General features: G+C 49.6%; 1 protein-coding gene across 1 annotated transcript in view; it reads left to right on the top strand.

Annotated features, from left to right (window-relative positions):
• Positions 1–2,030: 2,030 nt before the first annotated feature.
• Positions 2,031–13,392, top strand: part of LOC147105909 (protein FAM107B-like) — a 207,024-nt gene continuing 195,662 nt past the window's right edge. The window contains exon 1 of the mRNA XM_086010818.1: positions 2,031–2,054. The gene's annotated coding sequence lies outside the window, so the exon portion shown is untranslated. The remainder of the gene's footprint in view (positions 2,055–13,392) is intronic.

The following is a 13,392-nucleotide window of genomic DNA, read 5'->3' as shown; positions in this document are numbered from 1 at the left end:
CTCCTCTTGTTTGAGGAGGGAGAAGGCCTGGAAGAATGTGGCTCATTTTCGGTGCAATAGCACCACACAAGCGGCAAGAGTAAAACCGCTGGCACACAGCTTGTGCGAGCGGCTTTATTTGCGTATAATGTTCTCTTGTGCAAAAAAAAGGGACTATTGTCGTGACTCAAGCCTAAAACTATGAAAATGAAGAATTTAACCCAATGTGTTTTAACCCGCATCTCCGAAGAGTACCTCCGAGTGAGATTGTCAAGGTAATACCAGAATAGGGATTTTAAAAAGACGTAAACTGTTAATGCTCGATATCTGAAATAAAAAACAAAATGTTGGAAATGAACTGCAGGTCCGTCAACAGAAAAAAAGAAAGGCTTGCATTTATATAGCACCTTTCGTCACCTCAGAACGTCCCAAAGCGCTTTACAGTCAATGAAGTATTTTGTGAAGTGTAGTCACTGTTGTAATGTAGGAAACATGGCAGCCAATTTGCATACAGCAAGCTCCCACAAACAGCAATGTAATAATGACCAGATCTGTTTTAGTGATGTTGAGATAAATATTGGCCCCAGGAATAATTCCCCTGCTCTTCTTCAAAATAGTGCCATGAGATCTTTTATGTCCACCTGAGAGAGCAGACGGGGCCTCGGTTTAACATCTCATCCAAAAGACGGCACCTCTGACATTGCAGCACTCCCTCAGTACTGCACTGGGAGGGTCAGCCTAGATTTCTGTGTTGGAGTCCCTGGAGCAGACTTGAACCCACAACCTTCTGACTGAGAGGCGACGGGCGCTACCCACTGAGCCACGGCTGATACTGCCAGTGTAGGTTAACATTTCAATTGGAGACCTTTAACCAAATGCAGGAACGCTCTCTACCCAAAACGTTACCATGTCTTTTTTGTTCGGACACTGACAGAGTTGCTTTGGATTTACTGCACTTTTTGTTTTTATTTTAATGGCAAATTACGGGCATTTTGTGACATGAGTCACCACCTCTAGGAATTGTATGTCAGATCCTTGCAGCCAACAGTAAGAGTAGATTTACCTCCCGTCGGTAAGGCAAGATTCAATCCCTTGCCCCAGAGGTGAAAGGGCAGGGTGGTAGCACAATGCACCACCAATTGCCCACAAACATTTAATGCTACGTTATATTGTGTAAAAAAAGACACGCCTGGATATGGCTACTGAGAATGACCAAATGTGCCTCTGTGAGTGTGTGGAATAGAATCTGAAGGAGGGGGCATTATCTCTGGGATCAAAGTGGAGTGAGAGTGAGGCCGGCCGGTGTTGCATCAGTCTGTCTCAAAAATAAGAACAGGAAGCGCACTTTCTTCAGCCGGTGCTACTGGTGCCTAACGCGACCACACAGCAAACCACGGTCCTGCTCATCCGCTCTCCAACTGTGTCGCAAATCGTCTTTGGACCCTGTTTAAAAAACCCAACTCTGAGAAGCATGGCAAGTTTGACAAAGTTGTAGGCGTGAATCTACAGCTTTATTTCCGACGTGGCAGTTTTGAGATGAGGAGGGAATTCTTCACTCGGAGGGTGGCGAATCTTTGGAGTTCTCTGTCCCAGAGGGCTGTGGAGGCTCAGTCTTTGAGTCTATTCAAGGCTGAGATCGATAGATAGTTAGACTCTTGGGGAATCAAGGAATATGGGGATCGGGCGGGAAAGTGGAGTTGAGGTAGAAGATCAGCCATGATCTTATTGAATGGTGGAGCAGGCTCGAGGGGCCGAATGGCCGACTCCTGCTCCTAATTCTTCTGTTTTTTTGTGAGTGCACCACTTAAAGCAGATTGTGAACTCTGTCATTGTAGTACTGAGGCTGCAGAGCAGCCACATTTATTTCAAGATGTGAAAGACTATTGCTGCTAGCTCTTGAGACTCATTTTATTCTGTTTTGATCATATGCTGCTGTTTTGTTCCTAACTGTTCTTTTCATTTTCCTTGTCTTGTCTCACCATCTGCTGCGGTTTCTGCTAAGCAGCAGCACTCAGGAGGAGAGGAGCTATCTACATTGCCAGATACGCCAGCACGAGTTACTGAGCCGTTATCAGGTACAGTGCAATGTATTGTTCTCGTCACCTTCCTGTCTAAATTGCTTTATTGAGTGCTTGTAACTCACAGTTTGTTCCATACAGTTCCTCTTTCTTGGCTAATCGTAGGGATGTATTGATTTCCTATATCTTATATCTTTGGTAGGAAAAACAAAAAAACAGAATATTTTTTGAATGGTGAGAGACTGGGAAATGTTTGCATTCAGAGGGACCTGGGTGTCCTTGTACATGAATCACAGAAAGTTAACATGCAGGTACAGCAAGCAATTAGGAAAGCAAATGGTATGTTAGCTTTTGTTACAAAGGGATTAGAGTATAACAATAAAGAAGTCTTACTACAATTATACAGGGCATTGGTGAGGCCACACCTGGAGTACTGTGTACAGTTTTGGTCTCCTTACCTAAGGAAAGATACACTTGCCTTTGAGGGAGTGCAACGAAGGTTCACTAGACTGGTTCCTGGGATGAGGGGCTTGCCCGATGAGGAGAGATTGAGTAGACTAGGCCTATATTCCCTAGGGTTTAGAAGAATGAGAGGTGATCTCATTCAAACAAATAAAATTCTTAAGGGGCTTGACATGCTGAGAAAATGTTTCCCCTGGCTGGGGAGTCTAGAACACGGGGTCACAGTCTCAGGATAAGGGGTCGGCCATTTAAGACTGAGATGAGGAGAAATTTCTTCACTCAAAGGGTTGTGAATCTTTGGAATTCTCTGCCCCAGCGAGCTGTGGATGCTCAGTCGTTGAGTATATTCAAGACTGAGATCGATAGATTTTTGGGAACGAAGGGAATTAAGGGATATGGGGATAGCGCAGGAAGGTAGAGTTGAGGCGTGTGTGCTGTGAGGAGGATGCAGAGAAACTCCAGTATGATTTGGACAGGTTGGGTGATTGGGCAGATGCATGGCAGATGCAATATAATGTGGATAAATGCGAGGTTATCCACTTTGGTGGCAAAAACAGGAAGGCAGATTATTATCTGAATGGCAATAGATTGGGAGAAGGGGAAGTGCAACGAGACCTGGGTGTCCTTGGGCACCAGTCGCTGAAGGTAAGCATGCAGGTGCAGCAGGTGGTTAAGAAGGCAAATGGTATGTTGGCCTTCATAGCGAGAGGATTCGAGTACAGGAGCAAGGATGTCTTGCTGCAGTTGTACAGGGCCTTGGTGAGACCACACCTTGAGTATTGTGTGCAGTTTTGGTCACCTTATCTGAGGAAGGATGTTCTTGCCATGGAGGGAGTGCAGCGAAGATTCACCAGACTGATACCTGGGATGGCAGGAATGATGTATGAAGAGAGATTGGGTTGATTGGGCTTGTATTCACTAGAGTTTAGAAGAATGAGAGGGGATCTCATTGAAACTTATAAAATTCTAACAGGACTAGACAGACTAGATGCAGGAAGGATGTTCCCGATGGCGGGGAGTCCAGAACCAGGGGTCACAGTCTAAGGATAAGGGGTAAGCCATTTAGGACTGAGATGAGGAGGAATTTCTTCACCCAGAGAGTGGTGAACCTGTGGAATTCTCTACCACAGAAGGCAGTTGAGGCCAATTAATTAAATATATTCAAGAAGGAGTTAGATATATTTCTTAAGGCTAATGGGATCAAGGGAGATGGGGAGAAAGCAGGGACAGGGTACTGAATTTGGAAGATCAGCCATGATCTCATTAAATGGCGGAGCAGGCTCGAGGGGCCGAATGGCCTACTCCTGCTCCTATTTCTTATGTTCTTATCTGAAATTGTGCATTGTAAATTCTTCCAGGGTGGAAGTTTTGAAGACATAGAAATCTCTAGATGGCCTGGTTAGTTTGAGGGCTTCTCTCCGAGCTAAGAGTCTAAGCTATAGGATTAGCCTACCGCTTTAACTCGTTTGACTTCGTTTCCAAGGAGAGGGAGGAGTTTTCCGCAGAAGTTTTTCCCCAGTCATCCGCTGTCACTTTGGCAGAAGAGATGAGGAAACTCCAGAAAAACGGCACAAACAGCGACTGTTCCGCTGAAGTTGTGGCGGATATCGGGAAAAATAGGGACATTGGCAAAGGAGGAACTGACGCAAATCAATATCTCTAAGGATATGGTGTTAAGGAAGCTAAAGGGATTGAAGGTGGACAAATCCCCAGGGCCTGATAACATGCATCCTAGGGTACTGAAGGAGGTGGCCCTAGAGATAGCGGATGCACTAAGGATGATTTTTCAGAATTCATTAGACTCGGGAACAGTGCCGATGGATTGGAGGGTAGCTAACGTTACCCCACTATTCAAAAAGGGGGGTAGGGAAAAAGCAGGTAATTACAGACCTGTAAGCCTTACATCAGTTGTGGGCAAAATGCTGGAGTCCATCATTAAGGATGAAATAGCGGAGCACTTAGCAAATGGGGACAGGATAGGACAGAGTCAACATGGATTTACAAAGGGTAAATCGTGCTTGACTAATCTATTGGAATTTTTTGAGGGAGTAACTGGTAGAATAGATGGGGGAGAGCCAGTAGATGTGGTGTACCTGGACTTCCAAAAGGCCTTCGATAAGGTCCCACATAAAAGATTAGCATGGAAAATTGAGGCTCATGGGATAAAGGGGAAAGTTTTGGCGTGGATAGGGAACTGGCTGTCAGATAGAAAACAGAGAGTTGGAATAAACGGCTCATTTTCTGAATGGCAGGCAGTAACAAGTGGGGTACCACAGGGATCTGTCCTGGGCCCCCAGCTGTTCACAATTTACATTAATGACCTGGATCAGGGAGTCGGATGCAGCATTTCCAAATTTGCAGACGACACTAAACTAGGAGGTGGGGTGGGCTCAGAGGAAGAGACCAGGAAGCTCCAGAGCGATTTGGACAGACTGGGCGATTGGGCGGATAAATGGCAGATGCACTATAATGTGGACAAGTGCGAAGTTATCCACCTTGGGTGCAGGAACGGGAGGGCAAATTATTATTTAAATGGCAATAGATTGGGAGAGGGGGAAGTACAGAGAGACCTGGGTGTTCTTGTACACCAGTCACTGAAGGCGAGCATGCAGGTGCAACAGGCGGTCAAGAAGGCAAACGGTATGCTGGCCTTCATAGCAAAAGGGTTAGAATACAGGAACAGGGATACCTTGCTGCAGCTGTACAGGGCACTGGTGAGACCACACCTCGAGTACTGTGTACAGTTTTGGTCGCCTCATCTGAGGAAGGATGTTCTTGCCATGGAGGGGGTGCAGCGGCGATTCACCAGGCTGATACCAGGAATGGCGGGAATGACCTATGAGGAGAGACTATGTAGTTTAGGGATGTACACACTGGAGTTTAGAAGATTGAGAGGGGACCTCATAGAAGTGTATAAAATTCTGACAGGTCTAGACAGACTGGATGCAGAAGGAATGTTTCCCTTGGCGGGTGAGAACAGAACTAGAGGACATAATTTAAGGATAAGGGCTAAACCATTTAGGACAGAGATGAGGGGGAATTTCTTCACTCAGAGAGTGGTGAACCTGTGGAACTCATTGCCACAGAGGGCAGTGTACGCCAGCTCATTAAATATATTTAAGAGGGAATTAGATATATTTCTACGGGCAAAAGGGGTTAAGGGTTACGGAGAGAAGGCGGGGACGGGATACTGAATTAAAGGATCAGCCATGATCTCATTAAATGGCGGAGCAGGCACGAAGGGCCGAATGGCCTACTCCTGCTCCTATCTTCTATGTATCTATGTATCTATAAGCGGGAAAACCCCTGAGGAAATTCACCCCCTCAGTGTTTTAGTGTTTCAATTGGAAACTAGATGCTTTTCTAGAGAGTAAGAAAGAAGGAATTTAAGGGGTATGGTGAGAAGGCAGGTTTAGGATAGCGTTGAGATCAACCAGACTTGTTTTGGGCCTATTGGCTTTCGCCTGCTGTGTCAGCCATGGCTCAGTGGGCAGCACCCTCACCTCTGGGGCAGAAGGTTGTGGGTTCAAGTCCCACTCCAGAGACTTGAGCACAAAAATCCAAGCAATAATAACAACTCCAGTGCTGAGGGAGTGCTGCACTGTCAGAGGTGCTGTCTTTCGGATGAGACGTTAAACCAAGGCCCCGTCTGCTCTCTCAGGTGGATGTAAAAGATCCTATGGCCACTATTCTGAAAAAGAACAGGGGGAGTTATCCCTGGTGTCTTCAATCAACATCACTAAAAAACAGATTATTTGGTCAGTGTCACATTGCTGTTTGTGGGAGCTTGCTGTGCGCAAATTGGCTGCCGCGTTTCCTACATTACAACAGTGACTACACTTCAAAAAGCTATTCATTGCTGGAAAGTGCTTTGGGGTGGCCGTGGAAGGCCCTGGAGAAATGAACGTTCGTCTGTTTCCTTTACAGTTGCGTTTGTTTACTCCCTCGTTTGTTAATATAAAAGATGATTTTATATTTGCTTATTGTAAAAAAATGACTTTCTAAGGAAGTGCTTTAACATGTTTCACAAAGGTTTGACTCTTTTTAATTAGACCAGACATGGCCTATTATCAAAGATGCTGATTTGTTAAATTGACCCGAAAAGCCACAGTGCTTATTGCTGCACACAAAGCGAGCTTTTACTTTAACTGAACCCTGATACTGAAGCAAATATTGGAATCGGCTTTCCCACACAGCTGGAATTAAAGTGAAATCAAAATGGCTAGCACCAAAGAGACGGAATTGAGGGCAGAAAACAGTTAGAATCATAGAATGGTTACAGCACAGAAGGAGGCCATTCGGCCCGTCGAGCCCGTGCCGGCTCTCTGCAAGAGCACTTCAGCTAGTCCCACTCCCCCGCCCTTTCCCCGAAGCCCTGCAAATTTTTTTCCTTCAGGTACTTATCCAACTCCCTTTTGAAAACCACGATTGAATCTGCCTCCACCACCCTTTCAGGCAGTGCATTCCAGATCCTCACCACTCGCTGCGTAAAAAAGTTTTTCCTCATGTCGCCTTTGGTTTTTCTGCCAATCACCTTAAATCTGTGTCCTCTGGCTCTCAACCCTTCCGCCAATGGGAACAGTTTCTCTCTATCTACTCTGTCCAGACCCCTCATGATTTTGAACACTTCTATCAAATCTCCTCTCAACCTTCTCTGCTCCAAGGAGAACAACCCCAGCTTCTCCAGTCTATCCACATAACTGAAGTCCCTCATCCCTGGAACCATTCTCGTAAATCTTTTCTGCACCCTCTCTAAGGCCAGAACTGGACACAATACTCTAGTTGAGGCCGAACCAGTGTTTTATAAAGGCTCATCATAACTTCCCTAGTTAAGAGATTTAGGCCTAGAAATTCAGCTGTTAGCGTCAGCCGCTAGCGCCTTAGGAGGAGGAGAAGCGGGGCGCTAAGCGGCTAGCGCCCGGGCGCGGTGCAATCTGCACCTCTCGCGAACTTCAGTCACGATTTAGTGGCGGCGCAAAACCGTAGCGCCCGCTCAGCTGCACGCGCAGATCCTGACATCATTTCATGGTGCAATGCCCTTGGTGCGCCCCGATCCGGAACTTCAGTGGCGCCCCCCTTCTGTGCGCCTGGCGCCCCCAGCGACTGGTAGAGGGGAACGGTTCCCAGTCGCTGCGGGGTGCGGGGGGGCGCTATTTAAAGGGGACTCCTCCTGCATTATAAGTGGCAGCCATTTTGTGCCAATCCTTCTGTGTGAGAGACAGATATTTGGAGAGAGACAAAGGGAGAGAGCTTTCTGCTTTGAATCAGCGCTCGCACAGGTACTTCTGGCTTCAGGCCAGAGCTTTGCACTTGGATTTAACTTTGAGTGCCATAGCCTTGAGTCGCCACATATAATGGGGGCTGCAATGGGTGGAAACGTTGGTTTTCTGCATTGCATTCAAAGGGCTCAGAGATGCCGTGAGAGAGTGCCAGTCATGGCCAGACGGAGAAGGGCCAACAGGCGTCGGCACAGGAGGCCTTACCCACCCAGGGTATACCGACAGCAGTTCTCATATCTGAACATGTCTGAGGAGCAGTGTGTTCGGAGGCTGCGATTCAGAAGGGCGGTGGTCACTGAGATCTGCCACCTGCTTCGCGGAGATCTGCAGCCACAGCTGAGGAGCAGGACGTCTCTGTCGGTGGCAGTGAAGGTGACGGTGGCTCTCAACTTCTATGCCACCGGCTCCTTCCAATCCGCTACTGGGGACATTGCCAACATCTCCCAGTTCGCAGTACATTGCTGCATCCGCCAGGTGACCAATGCCCTTTTCAGAAGGAGACGTCAGTTCATCTCCTTCCCCATGACCCTGGACAAGCAGCAAGAGCGTGCAATGGGATTTGGAAGAATAGCGGGCTTCCCCATGGTCCAGGGCGCCATTGACTGCACACATGTGGCTTTGCGGGCACCTCTAGAGAATGCCGAGGATTACCGCAACCGGAAGGGCTACCATTCGCTCAACGTCCAGTTGGTGTGTGACCACAGGCAGCTCATACTAGCTGTCAATGCCCGCTTTCCAGGCAGCAGCCACGAGGCCTTCATCCTGCACCAGACTTCTGTGGCAGACATTTTCGAAGCCCAGGCTCACCCACGAGGATGGCTTCTTGGGGACAAAGGCTATCCTTTGTGCACCTGGTTGATGACCCCGCTCCATGCGCCCAGCACCCCTGCTGAAGAGCGATACAATGACAGCCATCAAGCTACCAGGAACACCATTGAGCACACAATCGGCGTGCTCAAGCAACGGTTCCACTGTCTGGACCGTTCTGGAGGAGCCCTACAGTACTCGCCTGAGCGAGTCTCCCATTTCGTTGTAGTGTGCTGCATGCTGCACAACCTGGCTCTCCTCAGGACTCGGCCACTGCCAGCAGACCTTGGAGGACCACCAGAGGAGGAGGAGGAGGAGGAGGAGGAGCACCAAGACGGGAGGGAGGCACAAAGTGCAAGGGCCGTCCGTCGGCGGCTTATTGCAAGTCGGTTCTAGGCCCCCTCTCAGGGAATGGCTTGTGCCAATGAAAGAACATGAATGGAGCCACTCCGCAAACCCTCAGCCGGTCAAGGCAACAAATAGTTCAAAGTGCAAACAAGGACAATGTGAATAAAGAAAATGTTTTATTGTGCAAACTCTGTGCCCTTCCCGCATGACAAACTAATTCAGATAAACCCCCCAAAAAACAGTCAGAGACATAACTGGCTCTCACAGCCTTCAGAAAATGAAAAAAACAGTTAAACAAAAATGGGAAAAAATAGGGCCCATTAGGGACAAAAGTGGCAATCTGTGTGTGGAGCCGGAAGATGTAGGAGGGGTTCTGAATGAATTTTTTGCGTCTGTTTTCACTATGGAGAAGGACGATGTAGACATAGAAATAGGGCGGGGGGACTGTGATATGCTCGAACATATTAACATCGAGCGGGGGGAGGTATTGGCGGTTTTAGCTGGCCTAAAAATGGATAAATCCCCAGGCCCGGATGAAATGTATCCCAGGCTGCTGTGTGAGGCAAAGGAGGAGATTGCGGGGGCTCTAACACATATATTCAGGACCTCTCTGGCCACAGGGGATGTGCCAGAGGACTGGAGAACCGCTAATGTAGTACCATTATTCAAGAAGGGTAGTAGGGAAAAACCGGGGAACTACAGGCCAGTGAGCCTAACATCAGTGGTAGGAAAATTATTGGAAAAAATCCTGAGGGACAAAATGTGTCTCCACTTGGAGAGGCAAGGATTAATCAGGGATAGTCAACATGGCTTTGTCAAGGGAAGATCATGTCTGACTAATTTGATTGAATTTTTTGAGGGGGTGACTAGGTGTGTGGATGAGGGTAACGCAGTGGATGTGGTATACATGGATTTCAGTAAGGCCTTCGATAAAGTCCCGCACAGGAGACTGGTCAAGAAGGTAAGAGCCCATGGAATCCAGGGTGCCTTGGCACATTGGATACAAAACTGGCTTAGTGGCAGAAGGCAGAGGGTGATGGTCGAAGGTTGTTTTTGTGACTGGAAGCCTGTGGCCAGTGGGGTACCACAGGGATCGGTGCTGGGTCCCTTGCTGTTTGTGGTCTACATTAATGACTTGGATATGAATGTAAAGGGTATGATCAGTAAGTTCGCGGATGATACAAAAATTGGTAGGGTGGTGAATAGCGAGGAGGGTAGCCTCAGTCTGCAGGACGATATCGATGGGTTGGTCAGATGGGCGGAACAGTGGCAAATGGAATTTAACCCGGAAAAGTGCGAGGTGATGCACTTTGGGGGGACTAACAAGGCAAAGGAATACACAATGAATGGAAAGACCCTAGGCAAGACGGAGGGTCAGAGGGATCTGGGTGTGCAAGTACACAGATCCCTGAAGGCGGCGGAACAGGTGGATAAGGTGGTAAAAAAGGCATATGGGATACTTGCCTTCATTAGCCGAGGCATTGAATATAAGAGCAAGGAGGTTATGATGGAGCTGTATAAAACACTGGTTAGGCCACAGCTGGAATATTGTGTGCAGTTCTGGTCGCCACACTACAGGAAGGATGTGATCGCGTTAGAGAGGGTGCAGAGGAGGTTCACCAGGATGTTACCAGGGCTGGAGCGCTTCAGCTATGAAGAGAGACTGGGCAGGTTGGGTTTGTTTTCCTTGGAGCTGAGGAGGCTGAGGGGGGACATGATTGAGGTGTACAAAATTATGAGGGGCATAGATAGGATGGATGCTGAGGAGCTTTTTCCCTTAGTAGAGGGGTCGATAACTAGGGGGCATAGATTCAAGGTAAAGGGCGGGAGGTTTAGAGGGGATTTGAGAAAGAACTTTTTCACCCAGAGGGTGGTTGGAGTCTGGAACTCACTGCCTGAAAGGGTTGTGGAGGCAGAAACCCTCACAACATTTAAGAAGCATTTGGATGTGCACTTGAAATGCCATAGCATACAAGGCTACGGGCCAAATGCTGGAATATGGGATTAGATTAGACAGGGCTTGATGGCCGGCGCGGACACGATGGGCCGAAGGGCCTCTATCCGTGCTGTATTACTCTATGACTCTATGACCATGATCCTCGGCCTTCATTTAAAAAACAAACACAACATTCTCGGCCCTCATATAAAAAACAAACACAACAGTCTCGGCCTTCATATATAAAAAAAACATTCTCGGCCTTCATATATAAACACAACATTTGGCCACACCTTCTACTTTTTCCCCTGTGAGGGTGATCCGCCTTGCTTCCGCAAGTGGGCCCTTCCCGCCCTGCAGCTCCTCCTCAATGGGACCCCAGTGCCTGCAGCAAGGCTGGGGGAAGGCTGCTGAGGGTCAGATGGTGAGACGGCAGATGCCCTTGGGGGACGGCCTGGACCAGCTCTGGGCCTGGAGGGCCCGACTTCTGACTGCTCCAACTCTGCTTGGGCGGCAGCAGTCTGTCCTACGGGTGTTGGCAGCTGCAATGGAGGAGTGACAATATTGGCAGCAGGAATGCTGCCAACCTGACAGAGCACAGGCACTCCCTGGTCGGCTGATACACTGGCACTTGCATGGGCCAGCACTGCAGCATGCGCAGCAATCTGCTGAAGCACAGACTGCTGGGCTGCTGCGGCGCGGCGAGGGCCCCGGCGATGCCTGGCTGATCCAGCGAGGGTGGCAGCAGTTAGTGCCCGTGTGGCCCTGATCTGTGTCTGCATCAGACCAGCCAGTGAATGCACGGCACGACTGAGCATTTGGCTGGAAGCCGCCTGTGATGCAGTGAAGTCCTGCAGACTCCTGGCCTGTGCTGCCCCGAATTCCTGAACACTCCTTGCCAGTGACTCTATGGAGTCAGGCATCCTTGCCACTGCAGCCATGAGCTCAGTGTGCCTGCGCTTAGCCTGGGCGCCCATTTCACCAAGGAGCCGCACCTCCTCTGCGCTCACTGTAGCAGGACTGGAGGCCGCACTCACCCTCCGGGGAGAAGGCCGCCGAGCTTCCCCACCCCTCCTGCGTTGCTGCAGCCCGCTGGGCCCCGGAGCTTCACTCTCCTCAGACCCTTCCCCCCCTGCTCCCCTCCAGGGAAGATGTGTCCCCATCATGGCCATGGGTTGCCTCGGCTGAGGGTGGTGGGGCCAATCAGCCAACCTGCCACAATGCGCTCCACACGCTGCTCCAGGTCGCTGAGGTCTTTCAGGTCAGGACGACCTCCCCCGGTCCATAGCTGCTGCCTGCGATTGTGGGCCAGCTTGCCCTGCAAGAGAAAGGACAGCCTCTAAGTACAGTGTCAAGCCCTGATCTTGGCTGCACTGCCTCCCATGGTGGAATAGCCCTGACAGTGTCAAGCCCTCATCTTGCCTGCACTGCCTCCCATGGTGGAATAGCCCTGACAGTGTCAAGCCCTCATCTTGCCTGCACTGCCTCCCATGGTGGAATAGCCCTGACAGTGTCAAGCCCTCATCTTGCCTGCACTGCCTCCCATGGTGGAATAGCCCTGACAGTGTCAAGCCCTCATCTTGCCTACACTGCCTCCCATGGTGGAATAGCCCTGAAAGTGTCAAGCCCTCATCTTGCCTGCACTGCCTCCCATGGTGGAATAGCCCTGACAGTGTGTAAAGTGCTGAATGTGCAAGTGGTTTTCATGAGAGTCCCATAACTCTTGGATGAGGGCTGGGCACTGGGGCTTTCAGGTCTCTTTGGCCAGAAACTTAGGTGCACATGCAGGGATGAAGAGGATACTGGAAAGGGTTCTCACCCTGACAACCCGAGTGAGGTCGTTGAACTTTTTTCTGCATTGAACTGGAGTCCTGGCAACCATGCTGTTGGTGGTCACCCTGTTTGCCACCTTCCTCCAGGCTTTTCGGTACTCGCTGGGAAGCGGCCTCCTCCCACTGTCAGGGAAGAGGGCAGGTCGCCTGCGCTCCACTGCGCCAAACAGTAGCCTCAGGGCACCCTCGCTGAAGCGCTCCGCTCGCTCCCTAGCCTTCTCCATTGTCCTGGGCGTTGAACTGTTGAACCAGCAATGGTCAGGCCTTGCTTCAGGGCTGCAGTGTGCAGGGCATGGCAGCCAAACAAATCGACCCTCCCCCTTTAAGAGCTGACCGGCGTCAGCATGTCTGCCTTCAATCAGCAACTCGCCGCACCTGAGCTGCGCCCGCCCTCGGTGTTAGCGCCTCAGCTCGCCGGCTTAGCGCCTTATGATAGTCGTGCATCGCCTGCTTTAGCACAGCAGCAACCTCTTGGGGCGATGCAACTCAATTTCGGCGAAGGTGGCGCTAAGTTGCGCCGGGTGCTAAATTTAGCGAACGCCCGGCTGTAGCACCCTAAACATGGCGATACTGAATTTCTAGGCCTTACACTATTAGAAAATAAGAAAAACATTATTAGGTGTGGGGCCTCTATAATATTGGTAAAGGGGGTGAATTTCTGTGGGGGTTTCTCCTGATCCTTCACCGTAACTTTGGAGGAAGATCCGTACAAACCCTTGGACAGGCCGGAG

The sequence above is a fragment of the Somniosus microcephalus genome, chromosome 17 (genome assembly GCF_052327205.1).
Source record: "Somniosus microcephalus isolate GS21.2 chromosome 17, FLI_Smic_1.0, whole genome shotgun sequence".
Classification (NCBI taxonomy): Eukaryota; Metazoa; Chordata; class Chondrichthyes; order Squaliformes; family Somniosidae; genus Somniosus; species Somniosus microcephalus.
The sequence above is the reverse complement of the archived record's forward strand: the minus strand, read 5'-3'. Positions and strand labels throughout refer to the sequence as shown.